Source organism: Cucurbita maxima, unplaced genomic scaffold, assembly GCF_002738345.1.
Source record: "Cucurbita maxima cultivar Rimu unplaced genomic scaffold, Cmax_1.0 Cma_Scf00417, whole genome shotgun sequence".
Lineage (NCBI taxonomy): Eukaryota > Viridiplantae > Streptophyta > Magnoliopsida > Cucurbitales > Cucurbitaceae > Cucurbita > Cucurbita maxima.
Window position 1 is genome coordinate 10,769 of NW_019272433.1, and position 5,088 is coordinate 15,856.

At 32.2% G+C, this 5,088-nt stretch overlaps 2 non-coding genes across 2 annotated transcripts; both read right to left on the reverse strand.

The window, feature by feature from the left end:
- Window positions 1-897: 897 nt before the first annotated feature.
- On the reverse strand, window positions 898-970 carry TRNAA-AGC. The gene has a single exon. It is a non-coding gene; the product is annotated as a tRNA-Ala (tRNA).
- Window positions 971-1,108: 138 nt separating this feature from the next.
- On the reverse strand, window positions 1,109-1,181 carry TRNAA-UGC. Its single transcript has one exon. It is a non-coding gene; the product is annotated as a tRNA-Ala (tRNA).
- Between the last annotated feature and the right edge of the window lie 3,907 nt (window positions 1,182-5,088).

A 5,088-nucleotide genomic window follows, 5' to 3' on the forward strand; every position in this document is an offset into this window, starting at 1 on the left:
ACAACCCAAGGCCAAGAAGATTCAACAAGCATTCATGCTTCATCTACAAAATTGGATAGGCTAGGTTCAACCATCATTTCATGTGTTACTAGCTGATTCGTTTGAGTCAATACCATTTGGAGATTCAAAAGTAAATATTTGCACAGTTGAAGTAGCGGATGAAGTTGCAAGCATCATTTCATAATGGTTAGAAAACTTTATTTATTATTTTAATTTCATAAAGTTTGTAATGCTCAAATTGACTTCGTCTTCTGTGGAGATTTAAAGGGATCGAGATTAAATCACGGGCACTAACTTTTTTTGTGGGGAGACTATAAATACCCACAAATTATTATGTAAAAGCATATTTGTGATCAATGAAATTGATCTCTCAAGTTGAGAGGTTACCTCTTATAGAAATCTAACCATATCTTTGTCGTTTTTAAGTTTCATGCAATTCCTGTGGTAGATTGTATCTGAGATATTTAATCAAGCCTTGATCAAGTTTGATTGTGGAGGGACTCAATTTAGAAAAAGGTTTCAAATCTTGCTTCTCACTCTTCAACTGTAATACAAACAAAGGTAGGAAGTAACACTAACAAAGGTACAAAGTAATACAAACAAAGGTACAAAGTAACACTAACAAAGGTACAAAGTAACACTAACAAAGGTACAAAGTAATACAAACAAAGGTACAAAGTAACACTAACAAAGGTACAAAGCTCATAAAAGTTTTTTTAATCTAAAATACCATTGAACGGTCTTTTCAGTCAAACTATAAATGACCATCATATTCATCGGTCAGATATAGAAGTGAAGAAGTCCTCCTTATATAAGTATCTTTTCTTTTTCTCTCCTACCCACCTTATACATAACATGTTAAATTAACTCATACTGAAAAAAATCATTTCCTTCTTTTGGAGATGCGGGGTATCGATCCCCGTACCTCTCACATGCTAAGCGAGCGCTCTACCATTTGAGCTACATCCCCACAATTTTTGCATCACAAAACCCTAAATTTTTCATCATCAATAATAGTGAAAATGAAGAAATATTGCTACACAACAGGTCATGAATAAGGAAAAATTTGAAAAGAAACAATATATTTAATAATAGATAATCTTATTTTTGGAGATGCGGGGTATCGATCCCCGTACCTCTCACATGCAAAGCGAGCGCTCTACCATCTGAGCTACATCACCATGATTCTTACATCATAAAACCCTATTAATGTCCCATCATCAATAATAGTGAAAATAAAAAAATATCAAAATATTAATAACAAATAGTTTAGATATCCCCACAATTCTTACGTCACAAAGTCCTATGCATCTCGTCATCAGTAATAGTGAAAATGAAAAACTATCTCATCTCATTATGTCCTAAATAAGAAAAAATTGAAAAGAAATAATATATTTAATAATCGATTCAATTGAAGATGCAAGGTATTGAGCCTCATACTTTCCACATGGGAAATGAACGCTATACCATTCGAACTACATCCCTATGATTTTTACATCAAAAAACCCTAAACGTCCCTTCATCAATAATTGTGAAAATGAAAAAGTATATATGCATATTATGTCATAAATAAGGAAATATTGAAAATGAAGAAATATCACTACTCAACATGTCATGAATAAGGAAAAATTGAAAAGAAGTAATTTTCAATAATAGTGACATGAAAAACTATCCCTGCTCATTATGTCGTATCCACATTAGAAGTGAGCGCTCTACTATCTGAGCTACATCCCCATACTACAATCTCTTGAAGGGGCATTTTGAGAATCAAACTCGAGACCTCTCACTCCCAGAGCGAGAATCATACCACTAGACCAAATGCCCTTGTTATACCACTTGAAACGTATGTATGAAGCCTTAGGCCTAGGTATTAAGTTTGTATTTTTTCGTATTGCAGGAAACACGTGAAGTCCTCAGAGGTAGAATGTGTCTTGGAGAATAAAGCCTTGGGATGGGATATTGTATTAAGAGCATGATGGTAAGTATAAAATGTTGAATATGAAGTTAGGTTGATGTCGAATATGAAGTCCTTCGATAAAAAAAGAATTAGACATAAGGGCATTTCAAGAATTGAACTCAAATTGCACCACAAGTGAGAATCATACCATTAAACTAAATGTCTTTTCTTGAACACCCAATATTTTTAACTTCTACTTAAATATATTTTTCTCTCATGAAAAGTTGAATTGTTATAATATAAAAGGGTTATCAAACAACCCAACAAAAGAAACAAACCTCTCATGAAAAGTTGAATTGTTATAATATAAAAGGGTTATCAAACAACCCAACAAAAGAAACAAACTAATCATGAAAAGTTGAATTGTTATAATATAAAAGGGTTATCAAACAACCCAACAAAAGAAACAAACTAAACAATTTGGATTGGATTGATTCGGTTTAGTTCATCAGTTTGTTTGATTTAATTTTTCTATTTTGTCTCATATGACAAGAAAATAAAGTTGTATTGAATGCACCTTAGTTTCATTTATGACAAACTCATATGAAACATAATTGCATTAATAGTACTCAGAGTTGGAGTCTATAAGCATTTCATAAACTTTCGTGCAATTCATGCTTTATTAAAGATGAGATAAAATTTGGGGAACTTTAAATTACTTCAGGTGAAGCTTCAATTACTATATGCTAGTTACAATCTTTAGGATTAATTAATTGGACACAAATTCATGAATTTAGGGAATTTTTTGTGTAATTATCAACTACAACTTATGTTTTCAAATTTTTAGGACATAATTTAGGTAGTTGTTTTTATGAGTCGTAAACTTGTTTCTTTGCATAATATGGATTTAGTTGAACTATTATTATCGATAAGATGGAGAAAGAAATTGTCTTTGAAATGACTAATAGACTTAGGTTCATCGTTGTTGTTTTTTAACTTGTGATTTTGCAGAAAGTTTAACTAATATGAACTGTCATGTCACAAGAACTTTAAAGTAAATCAAGAATATACCCTAAACATCATTCAAGATGGCAATAAAATGGAGTTAAATTGAACGCACTTTAGTTTCATGTTTGGTGTGTTTAAGATAAAGCATAATTGTCTTAATGATCTTAAGAGAAATTCCTATTTTATTAGAGGAGACCAACTTTATTTAAGGTACTAGGAGTTCAAGAATCTGGATTTGAATCTGGTTAAGAAACCGTAAGATTTGAAAGTTTTGAATTCTAGACCAAATTTGTATCTAATTATTTCTTTTTATGACTAATTATAAATTAAGAGAAAAATATTTTTGTAAAGATAGATTAAACTCTAAAGCTTTGGTGACAAAACCATGTTTAGACTAGCAGTTTAAAGTCAGGAGATGCGGTCACAGGTGTGATTATTTTGGATGGGTTCGTATGAGGGAGCCTTCAAAGATTGTGCACTCACAGATGGGGTTGTTATGCAGCGTATGAGGGAGCCTTCAAAGGTTGTGCACTCACAGGAGATGCGGTGTTTGAGTTTTTTTGTATTTTTTTTTTTTTTTTGTAATTCTATCCCAAACACTTTTTTTTTGTTTGGATAAATTTGAACAACATCGTCTTATAATTTAATTTAATTTTATATTTAATGTGGTGTTGTTTTTTCAATCTTATTTTAATTTTACAGCATTATTTTATATTAATTTACTTTTATTTTTATTTGTTTTAACTTTCAATTTTAGTTTCTATTTGAGTTTTGAACCCTTGAAATTTGGGTTGTGACAGATTGGTATCAGAGCAGCCGGATTTTAAATTATATAGATTTTTTCTTAAGATAAAGAGTCGTATATCTCTATGACTCACCTCGATGACACGTCTCTCCGCGACCAAGTAAGCAGTCTAACCCTATTTTGTAGTATATGATATGTTGTAAAACTTGTATGAATTTATTGTATGTTTTGATTTTCGTGGTAGTTATAAAATGTCCTTGGACATTAAAGAGTGAACGTTAACTATATAAGACCATAATGGATCAACGTTATAGTGTCTAGATATGGTGAGGAGAAAAAGAGTGGTCATGAGATATATGACTAGCCTTAGGAAAACAGAGAGTTTTCGTTGTAGAGTGCGAGACATCTAATCCATGAAATTTTGGTACTAGAAATGAAGAAACTGGAGATGGTCCCCAAACGTCTATATGGACCATTTCCAATCGCACTTTCTTTGGTTCTCTAGCAATTTTTGTGAAGCTTACTCGTTTATATTTTTCCACAACTCAGCTCTCACAAACACCCATATCAATAGATTTTAGGCCTTCTAAAACTCCATTTGCACCCATCATCTTCATTTCTTTGATGCTCATATGTTCAAGTCTATTGACACTGCTGTAGGGTGCATAAACATGGTTGTTGTTGTTGTTATTTAAATTGGAAGCACTCTTAGCAACAGCAACCATGTTTATACACTCTACATTAGTGTATAGGGTTCCCGATTTTAGGTCATGCTACCACCATGACACTCTTCACAATATTCCCAAAACTCTTTCCAAACTCGGCTGCATAACCTGTGCTATCCAACTGACAAATAGAGATTAGATTCTTCTTGAGATCAGGAATATATCTGACATCCTATAATATCCACACACTCATTTCCTGTTAGAGTTTATATGTAGACATCTTTATTCCCTTCAATCTCCAACGTTTTGTTGTCGGCAATATACACCTTCCTAACATTTCCTTATTGGAAATTTTGAAACAATTTCTTACTTGGATTTGAATGAAACGATGCAACTGAATCTAAAATCCAAAATTCAATTGGGCTGTTCATGCTAAGAATTAAAGCATTCTCAGTATCTTCTGCTGAATATATGGAATTATCGTTATCTTCAAATTTGTGATTTTTCTTTTCATCAATTTTGTACGATCTGTCCGAAAGTGTTATTTTTCTTCACAATTTCAACACTTTACGTTTTGTTTGTTTGAAGATTTTTCCCAGTTTCTTAATTTTGATCGCCCATGTTTGTTTGGGCTCTTTGATTTACTTCTTCCCCTTCGATCAACAATGAGAGTATTGCCTGATGAATCTTCAATTTCCCGTTTGGGCTTTCGCTGACATCTCAAATTTCACTAAATTTCATTTTAATAGATCCTCGTGAACTGTTGATTGCAG